Source organism: Larus michahellis, chromosome 22 (assembly GCF_964199755.1).
Source record: "Larus michahellis chromosome 22, bLarMic1.1, whole genome shotgun sequence".
Taxonomy (NCBI): domain Eukaryota; kingdom Metazoa; phylum Chordata; class Aves; order Charadriiformes; family Laridae; genus Larus; species Larus michahellis.
The window spans coordinates 4,718,965-4,730,281 of NC_133917.1; the positions used below are offsets into that span (position 1 = coordinate 4,718,965).

General features: G+C 49.5%; 1 long non-coding RNA gene across 1 annotated transcript; it reads left to right on the forward strand.

Moving 5' to 3' along the window:
* The first annotated feature begins 13 nt into the window (after positions 1-13).
* LOC141733936 (uncharacterized) lies at positions 14-10,440 on the forward strand. Its single transcript, XR_012584414.1, has 5 exons — positions 14-221; positions 4,793-5,001; positions 5,180-5,393; positions 8,545-8,743; positions 9,040-10,440. It is a non-coding gene; the product is annotated as an uncharacterized LOC141733936 (long non-coding RNA).
* Positions 10,441-11,317: the final 877 nt, after the last annotated feature.

Below are 11,317 nucleotides of genomic sequence, written 5' to 3' on the forward strand. Positions count from 1 at the left end.
CGCCCCCTGACGGGGGGCTTCCCCGGCGCATGCGCACTGCGCCCCTCCCCCGAGGACGCGGGGGCTTCCCTGCGCGGGCCCTTCCCGCCCTCTGCCTGCTGGCGCTGAGGGCGGTGGGCGCTGCTCGATGGCCGCCTCCGCTGTGAGGTAAACGGGGGCTTTCGGCCCTTCCCGGCCCCCCTTTCTGGGCAGTTCCCCTCGCAGGGGTGTCCTGGCAGTCGGTATGTACGGCCCCGAGCGCCACAAGGGTGTATTTGTCTCTGGGCTCAACGTGCCCTGGCGATGTGCACTGGCAGCCCAGAAACCACCTGCAGCCTGGGCCACGTCCCCAGCAGCGTGGGCAGCAGGGTGAGGGGGGGAGGAATTCTGTGCCTCTGCTCTGGGGAGACGACCCCCTTGCAGTGCTGCCTCCAGCTCTGGGGCCACTAGAAGGCCACCACAGCAGAAGGCCATGGAGCTGTTGGAGCAGGGCCAGAGGAGGCCACATAGGTGCTGGGAGGGTTGGAGCCCCTCTACTGTGAGGACAGGCTGAGAGAGCTGGGGAGGTTCAGCCTGGAGAAGAGAAGGCTCCAGGGAGACCTTCCAGTCCCTAAAGGGACTCCAGGAAAGCTGGGGAGGGACTCTGGAGCAGGGAGTGTAATGATGGGACGCAGGGTAATGGCCTCAAACTGGAACAGGGGAGATTTAGATTGGATATCAGGAAGAAGTTCTCTCCTGTGAGGGTGGTGAGCCCCTGGCCCAGGTTGCCCAGAGAAGCTGTGGCTGCCCCATCCCTGGAGGGGTTCAAGGCCAGGTTGGCCGGGGCTTGGAGCAACCTGGGCTGGTGGGAGGTGTCCCTGCCCAGGGCAGGGGGTGGCACTGGGTGGCCTTTAAGGCCCCTTCCAACCCAAACCATTCTGTGACTCTATGAAACAGGGGCTTTCTGCCCTTCTGGGTCACTCACTGCACAAGGGTGTCCTGGCAGTCGGTCTGTACAGCTCTGAGCACCACAAGGGTAGATTTGGGCTCTGGGGGCCCACGGGCTCGTCCCAACTCTGTTAAGGTTGGAACAAAGGGCCTCGAAGCCACAGCTTCTGGCTTCCAGAAGTGACCCTGTGCTCCATGATTCACTGGTGTCTGGATGGCGCGAGGTTGTAGGAAGGGCTGTGTGATGAAAGGAATGAGCGCTGGGCTTGGTGTTGGGGGTCCCCCGCAGACTTGGTTTGTTTGAAAACAAGAAAGAGGGTTTTCAGCAGCCAAACTAGATAACCTGCATTCCTGAGATACTCGAAAGTTTGTGTATCTTCATTAGCATGACACGAGTTCGCTCTCCAGATAGTACAGCGGCTCCTCAGGATGTTTATCTGAACAATGTACTTTCAGGAATAGCTTTAGCTGTTTGTTTCTTTTTCTTTCCACATTATTCTTCATAATGTGTAAAGTACTGAATTCCTGAGTTAAAAAAAAAAATGATTGGATGTAGTCAGTGCCATAGCTCAGCCCCCCCACTGCTACTGTTAATCAGGCCAAGAGTTTAACGTGGCCTTTGTCATGCCCACAGCTCACATCTACTTTGAGCTCTCCCAAATTCCCAGCCTTCTTGTTCTGTGCTTGCAGAGCGGCTAGTGAGCCTCCACCAGATCCCCGAACCATTAAGACAGGAAGTGACTAGTTAAAATTAATATGCTGGTATTACTTTTATGTCAATCTTGGCAATTTACTCATTCCAGTAAAAAGCCTGAATTATGGCCCAGAAAATACATACAATTTGTAAATTACAGGCTTCATAGCTTTAACAAACGGCACAGCAGTCTGTGCACTGGAGGGTTGTATGTCCAGGTGGAGCAGATGTGACATTGTTATTAGAGCATGTCAGATAAACTTATATGTGCTGTTATTAAATGCATGACTTGTACAGGAAATTGCATGTTTATCTAGGTTATGTGAGCAGGACACTTCAAGCTTGATTCAGCTGCTGAAGCAGAGGTATCTGCTGCCACTTTGGGCACCCTTGGCTGTCTGAGACACCAGCACAGACCACTACAGGCTTTGCACCCCTCTGGACTGACTTCCCCTCTTCTTCTGGTGATGGGAACACTACAGGGCATCACAAATGACACCAGACACCAGTGTTTGGGCAGCTTTAGCAAGCCATTCCTGCTTTACCCATATGCAGCCTCATCCATAGAAATGCAGTAGTGTTTTGTTTTGACTAACAGAAAATAATTTTATTTCAATAGATTTAAAGATTTTTCAAAGTGAGAAATTGTCATCCTTCTCTATGAATATATACTTAGAAAAAGTGATCATTTTGAGAGATACATATATATGATGGAGTAATTATCTGGAAATTTAGGAGTATGAAATATACTGCAGTAGTGCCTGTAAGATTAGTTATCCAAGTATCAAAGATAAAGTGATGCATCTCACTACTTACTTACGTTACAGCAGCTCACAGATTGCCAATGAAAATCAGTGAGCAATAATAACATAGGGAAAAAAATAATAATCAAACTAGATAGTGTAACGCCTCTGTGCTGATGCCACACGTGCCGCTTCCTCTCCCCAGCAGGCTCTGGCGGTGCTGGCCTCAGGATTGCTCCATGTGGCCAAGGGATCTGCCTGTGGGATTAGTGTCTAAATGAGGCCACGCTGTAATGTGAGGCACTGCACACAACTGTAAGGATGGGCGGAGAGGCAGATGAGAGTAGCAGTTAGAAGATACCACGTTGCCTTAATTAATTGTGTGTAAGGTTTTGGGGATTGAATTTAGAACGTTAATAACATCCTCCTGTCTCAGACCAACGACACTGCCAGCCCAGTAGCCTGTCTCCAGTGGTGGCTACAGGAGATGCTGTTTGGGCAAGCATGTGAGCCAGGGTTCTTGCTGCTGTCTGTTTCCCTCTCTAGCATCCCGAAAGCAGTAGAGATGTTAAAGGGTGCATCTTTGCCCTTTTAGCAGCTATTTATTCACTTGTTGCTTGTGAATTTATGTAACCCTTTTAAACTTGTTGATATTGTCTTCTGTGAGGTTCCAGACTTGTGTCAAAAAATACTTTTCTTCTGTTTTAAACTAATCTTGTACTTTCAAAGTGTGCCTCCTTGTTCTTCTATAGCAGGATTCTGTGAATATTAAGTCTGTGTTCAAACCACCTTTGTGACTTTGTAAACCTCAATAAGATCCTTCTCAGCCATCTTCTCTCTTAATTGAAGAGTCCCAGCCTTTTTGATTGCTCCTTATGAAGGCAGCTCATCCCTCCCCTCCTCTGGACCCTCTGTAACTCCATCACCTTCCCTAGCAGTTGAGACCAGAACCGCACTCCAGATGTGAGTACACCGAGGATTTCTAGAACAGCAGATGAAGGCTTTGTCCTCACCCAGGTTTCCTGCCTGCGAGCAGCCAATGTTCAGCTGGCTTTTTTGGCTGCCATTGCACCCTGAGCCAGTGGCTGCAGAGAGCTATCAACGACAATGCTGCTTTCCTGAGTTGCAGCTGACAGCTCTGAGCCCAGCATTGATTTTAAATGTGTTTTCTGGTGGTTTGGTAAGAGGTTGTGAGTTGCAGGTATAAAAGGTGACAAGTCAATGAGATACCAACAGCCTGTTCCGGGAAAACAATCTCAGGTGTAATTATTAACACATTTATGGTGCTTGTTTCTTTCAAGGCATGGCATCTTTCCTACTGTTAGAGCAGCAGAAAGCAGCTCTGCTAGTAGATTTATACCAGAGAGGAGAACCCCAAGAAGTATCTTCTGTCTTCTCAGTCTTCCCTTTTTGATATTTCATCCAAGTGTCTTGCTTTTGGCGTAGCAGCGCGTCCTGAGGGAGTCTGCACTCTCTGCCTGATTCTCTGAGTGTTGGGGCTGCCCGGCTTCCTACAGAAGAGGCCAGTGCCAGCAGACAGGGTAAGGCAGCTGCTGGAGAAACGCTCAGTGCTATGGACAGTGGTCAGGCACCCACATGGCGCTGCTTTTTTTTTTTTTTTTTGAGATCTCCACCCAACCAGTGAACTTCATGTGACCCTTCCCAACAGCACCACTGGTTTGTTTAATCAGTGATTAAACTGGAATTTTACTTCCAAACATACTCTGTCAGTCTTTACATGCCCTTTTTGTTTTTTAATAAAGCCAAGGCAATAGAAAAATGCAACAATCATTAAAGTGCTGTTGCATAACTTTACTAAGGAGGCATCACACATCTGTATTAGATGTGGTGACTTTGGGGCTTAAGAGCAGAAGCTTTAAGCCCTACGGAAAGCTGCTATTCCAGAAAGCGAGAAGGTACAGCCTAGTATCTCTTAAACCTGTTACTGTGCAAGTGCCCTTGCCAGCTCCTGTAGCCCTTTCTGAGCTCTCGTTCAGGCAGACAGTTCAGGACTCCAGGATTGCTTCTTCCAACACCACGTGTGTCACCTTGACCAAGAAAAACAAACCTTAATTCTGGGAGTGAAGTACAATTAAAAAAAAACGTGTGGTGGTATCCTACAAGGTCAGTGCAGGTTTTTTCCATGTTGTGTTCCTTTTAAAAAATAGTTCTTGTTTTCTAACCATCAGTGAGTGCAGAGTTGCATACCCCATAATGATTCCCTGAGCTCTCTCCTGGGTGGGAATAGCTAACTTTGTGCAATTATAGTTGGGCTTGCTTTGCCCCTGCATCTTTGTATTCATTAGCATTTTTTTTTGCCAGCAGTTTGAACGCCCAAGTTCTTGGTGTCGTGAGATCCTTCTCTGGGTCTTTCACTCAGTTTGGATATCCTGAGTAATTTTATATCATCAGTCAACTTTGACACTTCATTGTTTACCTCTTTTTCCAGCTCATTGACTATACTGTACAATTCAGGTCTCAGCACAGATGCATGCGTTATTGTAGCACGGCATGTTGGAGGCTTATAAAGCAAAAGCTGCTGTTACTTCATGGTGAAAGAATGACAACCTCCCTCCAGTACAGCACCACTTCCTAGCGGCACCAGCAGGACAGCCTGATCTCTCCCTCTGCGTGTTGCAAGCACCTTTTTGTCTGCAGGTAACTTTAACCACGCAGTTGCTTACTGTGAGCTCTTTCATTCTCAGACAGTCAGAGTTGCTGCTTTTTCTTGAATTACAGAATTCATTCTCACTCTGCCCTCTCGGGGACTGAGAAAGATATTGGATCTACCTGATGAACACAGTTATGGATTTCTTCTCTTTTGTACACATTTCAGGTTATTGCAAAGGCAGCAAATAGAAGGGATGAATCGATTCCCTGCAGGATGTATGTTCTCTGTGGGACAAAGCCAGAACTGCTCAATAGTTCTTGTAGAGCCCTTTCCTGGCAGCTCCTGGCTGTCCTTGGCATCAGCACTTGGAGCTCTAGCCTTTGGAGCACGTAAACCTGGGTTCCCACCCGAGAGGCTCCACAAAGCGGTCCTCTAACAAGTGAGTATTTCATAGCTGCTAATCTAGTCATTTGTTTTTGGATTTTCCTAATTAGCACTCATTAGGTGACTCCTGCATTAATAGAAGTTCAGGAAGCACCATCCTCACTTTGCAATGGGTGAAGCGAGGAACAGGAATCTGAAATGGCTGTTGCGTAACCAGTACCAGAGCTGGGATTGAAGTCTAGGGTCTGAGCCCTGCCTTTTAGCTATTAATGTGCTCTTTCTTACCGAGACAGTCAGGTACAGATGTAAATGTTCCTGGGAAGGAGAATGAGAGATGGAGAAAGAGAGGAAGCAAAAAGGTAGAGTGGCAGGCGGCTCTGCAGTGCTCCTTTGGAGATGATTGATAACAATATTTCCCAAACAACTAATGAGCTTTTCCTTATTTCTGGTGTCAATCTATGTTCCTGAGTTGGTGTTCTCAGCGAAGTGCAGGGCTGGGGAGATGAACTGGTGAATGCCATTATTTTTTTCCTTCTCTTTGCTGGAGCTTATCAGATGTCGTGAGGCCCTTTGGACTTAATTGCCTTTTGAAAGGCACAGCTACTGACCTGACCACTGAGGTACTGTCACCAGCACAGCTCCTGGCAAAGCAAAACGTTTCCTGCCAGAAGCCGATGAATCTCAGATGCCTTTTGCTAAATAGGGGACTTTTGGTGGAGTTAAACATTAACATCCTTCAAAGCTCCTGACTGTTCAAGGTTCAGGAGGGAAGCCGTGCTGAGTCAGCCTGGCAGCTGTATTTCCTGCTCCAGCTCTCTCCTCCTTCTGCATGATTCACTTGCTCCTCCTCTGCCAGGAAGTCTGAGTCCAGGATGGAACAATAAGGAGGAGGCAGAGGGATACTTCAGCTATCTCACACCACGTCCTTGGAGATCAGCTCCCGATCACTGGATACCCTGGTGGGTTTCCTGGCTGGCCTACAACTAATCTTGGTGCAGCAAGAAGGGAAACTTGTGGCTACCAAAAGACACCTCTGAGCTGCAGAATTCCCTTCAGCTGTTAGCAACGCCACACTCGTGCCACGCAGCAGGGCCGTGCTCCTTCCAGGCAGTGCTGGGCAATGGGCTGTGAATTCATAGGGCAGCTTATTCTTGCCTGGCTGTTCCCTGCGTGGATTGCTTTTATATGGGCACTTTAAATAAAAAGGTAAATCCTTTTAGCTGTGGCAGTTTCAAGAGAGTGGCCCAGTAGCAGGGAAGGAGGGTAGGCAGATGAGAAGAGCTGTTTTATTTAATATTATTGCCACAGTATATACACTCCAGCACTGCCAAGTCTTTGGGCGTAGCCGCAGTCTGACATGGGAAACTGATTGTTCAGTGCTGTTGCCTGGCTGCCTCTTGGAGCTGGAGCTCTGTGCTGTTTGCCTTGTGCTGAGGAGTGTTGGAATAAGACCCAGCGATTGCTGCTCATCGGCTCCGGGGCTGCCCGAGGCACCTATCCCACGCTGGTGGGACTTAGTTTTGCCTGGAAAGCAAATCGTTTACTTCAGCATGGATGAAAGTTTGTGAAAATGCAACTGCACAATCTCTGCTGAGCTCAGACCTAGAAACGCAGCCAAGAGTCTCGCTGGCTTTGGATAAAACTTTGCTGTGGTTACAGGCATCGTGGGATCATGTGATGGTGCAGCTGATCTTTCCAACATCCAGCATTCATGCTTTAGGCCTCTTCTGCTGCACAATAACACATTTGGAGTTCCAAACGTTGTCTCCTTGCTAGGATTGTCATTTATTGATACCAGAATTATCGGTCAAGAGTTGTTGAGGCAACTCCTCTGCCTTTGCTTATGTTCCTGACTCTCCCAGGCTTCTTCCCAGCGTGCCAGCCCCTCCACAGAGCCTTCGGCATCCTCTGCTAAGGGATTTCTAAATAGACACAGCTTCTCCCTCCAGGACAAAGGCACTGTCTTTCCTACCCAGGACAGCGTGCCACACCTATCTATTCCTCAAGTGCTTGGGTTCTCAGTCCAGTGAACTAAGGAGGGAATCGGGTCAGAGCTGGAGTCTGAGCCCCTTTGAGACATGTTGACAGAGAAATGGATGCCTTGAAACAACTTGAAAAGAGCTCTGGGGAGGGAGAAGAGCAGGAAAGTGTTAGTTGTGAGCTGCCACCGTCTCCCAAGATCTCTTCTCCCGCGAAGAGCATGGCCCTGGCTCTTCTGTGACCCCTTTCTTCCTGCAGGATAATGCAGGGTAATGGCAGGCAGGGAGTCAGCTGCTCTGCCACAGGGTTAGTCCTCCAGATAGATGAAAGGAAAGTGGTTTGGTGGCCAAATGAATGTCATGGCTTTATAGAAGAATTAAAGCCAGATGTTTCCAGCAGGCCTGCTGAGACCAGCCTTGTCTGACAGTTACCAAGCCACCGAGGAGGCCTAGCCAGTGTCTGCAGAGCTCAGTGCTGGGAACACCCTGTGATCCCAAAGGCTCCACCGCAGTTGCTGGAGGCACCCTGGCTGTCTGGAAGGACGACACGCAAGAGCTGAGGCAGAGATAGTGCTGCCAGCTCAATCTTTATTCAGTGTTTAAAAATGTTTATTCCTTGCTGCTAATGGTGATGGTAGCAAAGGTATTTAGACGAAATTTGGTACCTTTGCACAAAATACTGGGGCCAAAAGGTGGTCTAGCTGTGCTGGCATCAGCTCTAACTTCAGCTGGGGGCTTGCAAGCACAGGGCAGCGTATTCATGTTTAACGGAGTCCAGAACATCATCCCCATCTCAGGGACTGACCTCAGACCCCTCGGACAGGCTGACGTTCAGTCTAACAGACCGGGAAAGCTTCTCCCATGGAGGGACTTCATCAGAACCAGGGAGAACGCATTTTATTCTTTCATCGCACATGTGGTGTTTTGTATTCAGCTGTGACTGAAGCTAATGATCATTCCAGTGAGGGCAGAACAGAGGTAAAATGCTAGGAAAAGGGAAACTGAATCCTTGCCTCGGCACAATCAAGGAGAGAGCAGCGTTGCCCTCTTTGCTAGGGAGTAACCAAAACCTCAGGACTGCTGGGTGTGTGGTTCCAGCTCACACCCAGCAGTAATTAATCTTTTTGCCAGCACAGCTGCTCCAGGCTTCTGACTACAATAGGTATTGCTCTTTTGCATTCACCAGTCTGCCTGCTGGTTATAACATTCATCTTCTGGCCTCTTAAGGACAAATTCCTGATGCTGTGCCCTCAGCGCTACCTCGAGGTGGAGTTTCCTCTTGCGAAACCAGCGGGTGCTGAAAATGTCCTGCTGGCTCGGATGACTGGGAAAGGCTTTGCTCACTGGTTTAGATGTATGTGTCACGGTGCTCATCTTCCATCTGTCCCATCCCGACTCCTTGGATTCTACTGCTCTAGAGCAGCAGGTGAGGTGCCCTTGAGATCCAGTTTGCCACTGTGTCACTGTCTTCTGCTGCAGAATAAATGATAAACACGGAAGGTGCACCCGAAGCAAGCAAAAGTAAATAGAGCAGAGGGAAGTGAGGTGGCAGGAAATCCCAGTTTTTACTGGCACCTGCTCATATCGGGTAATTTGACCTATAAGAAAAAAATAAATCCCTCTGTAGTCCAATTCCACAGAGCTGGGCAAAGGACTGCCATAAAAAAGGGAGCTTTCTGCCATGCCCTTCATTTGTTCTCACTATGTGACATCTCATTTCAGTGTGTGCATCAGTTCCTCCTGCTCAGTAACATCCCGGACAGAGGGCACACTTGTTTCTGCTGTCATTCCAAAACCAACTGTGGAGAGAAGGCCTTTGGGAGCAGAGTGGGAGCCAGAAGCAGGCTCCCTGGCAGCGCTGGACGGAGCTCAAGGGAAGCTGTTTCCCTCACCACCCTCCTGTGAGTTAACAGTCGATGGTGACTAACAGGAAAGAAACTTCACCATAGTGTAAACACCAAAATGTTTGTATTTGCCTTCCCGGTGGGTATGAACGTTATCTGATTGTAGCGTGTTCTGTTTCTTGAATTGTGTCGCTTCTGCATCGCTTCTGTAGACAGAGAATTATTGTTACAAAGCATGAATTATTGTCTAGCTCTATAGACTGCGCCTGGTTTTCCACCCCCTCTGCACTTAAAGCTGAGGAGGCTGTAAGTGTGTCAGGACTCCGCCAACGCGGGAAGCGTCTTGACCGACATCCGTGGCGCTGGCCACTCTCCCAGCTGGGCATTTCAGTTAAATGGGGGGACCTTGTGGGAGTCAGGCAGAACCAGCTTCAGGAAAATAATCTAATCTGAGCATTAGCGATAATTTACATCCCGTCAAGGCTTGGCTCCAGAATCCTGAGCTCCTGTAGGGGACCCGGGTATTTAGCAGGTTGGAACATGAGGCTCAGAACTGTTTTGTGCTGCGGTTTCTCTATTGCTTTGATATCTCCCTTTAAAGAGATGGGCACACTAAAAATTAATGAGCAGATTCGGAGATAAAGAGGTCTGTAAAACAGGGATAACACTTAACTGCTTCATGGGGGGCATAAGGATTAATGAGTTAATGTTCACAAAGTGCTTTGAAGATGAAAAGTGCTAAGTCTGATTGCATCTGGTGGGTGAAGCAGATGAGAATGAAGAAGAGGTTCTCCATTCCATACTGTAACTACCGGGAACGAGGCCTTGCTAAATGTCATGATAAATAACGATCTGAGGACGCTTTGCTCTCGTGCTGTCCCTGGCGATTTGTAGTCGGGCAGCCCCTGGCAGAAGATCGGTTTCCAGAACAGATCCCATAGTCTGTAAATAGTCACGTCTCATTTATTCTGCTCGAAGTTACTTATTTGGTTTCTGTGACTTTCATTTGCTTTTCTTTCATTCATGTGTGTCCCGGAGATGCTGGGCAGTGAAGCACCCACAGCACCTGCCAGCTGGACCGTCACTTTGCAGTATGGCTTGTGCTCCCATTGCTAATCTCGTTAGTGGACACCGATTATTTCTCTGACCCCAGGGTGCCCAGCAGGGCGAGCGACAGGGACCCATGGCAAAATCCGTGGGCTGAAAACTCTGTCCTCTACCCCCACTGAACCCACTGCGGAATGTATTAATTCTTTAATAGAATAAGTCTTGATTGAAATCCCCCAAACAACCCTGGTTCTGTGCTGTTATAACTTTTGTGGGTATTTCTCCGTCGCTCTAAAGCTAAATGGTTTCCACGGGGGTTTTTTCCTTGCAGGAATCCCCACCGTGGGTCTGTGTGATGCCAGCAGCGGAGGCGCATGTGATTCTGGTGGTGGGGCCCTGCGGGCGGTGGGGTCTGGCCCTTTCTCTTGCCATAGGATACCCCGATCTCTGCTGTGTCGCTGCTGCGTCGTGGACATGGAACGTGCGATGCGCAGAATCAGCCAATCTGCCCCCCTAGGAGGGGATTCTGCCCCTCTGCTCTGCTCGGGGGAGAACTCATCACAGGAGAGGCACGGAGCTGTTGGAATGGGGCCGGAGGAGGCCCCGGAGATGCTGGGAGGGCTGGAGCCCCTCTGCTGTGGGGACGGGCTGAGAGAGCTGGGGGGGTTCAGCCTGGAGAAGAGAAGGCTCCGGGGAGACCTTCCAGCCCCTTCCAGTCCCTCAAGGGGCTCCGGGAAAGCTGGGGAGGGACTCTGGAGCAGGGACGGGAGCCATGGGACGAGGGGGAAGGGTTTTACACTGAAAGAGGGAGATTTAGGTGAGATCTGAGGAAGAAATTCTTGGCTGTGAGGGGGGTGAGCCCCTGGCCCAGGTTGCCCAGAGAAGCTGTGGCTGCCCCATCCCTGGAGGGGTTCAAGGCCAGGTTGGCCGGGGCTTGGAGCAACCTGGGCTGGTGGGAGGTGTCCCTGCCCAGGGCAGGGGGCGACACTAGGTGGGCTTTAAGGTCCCTTCCCCCCCAAACCATTCCGTGAGCCTCCATTCTGTGATTCCCGTGGGCTCAGCCGTGACCCGCCCGCGGCGCTGAGCTGATGGGGTGCCCTGGCCGTGCA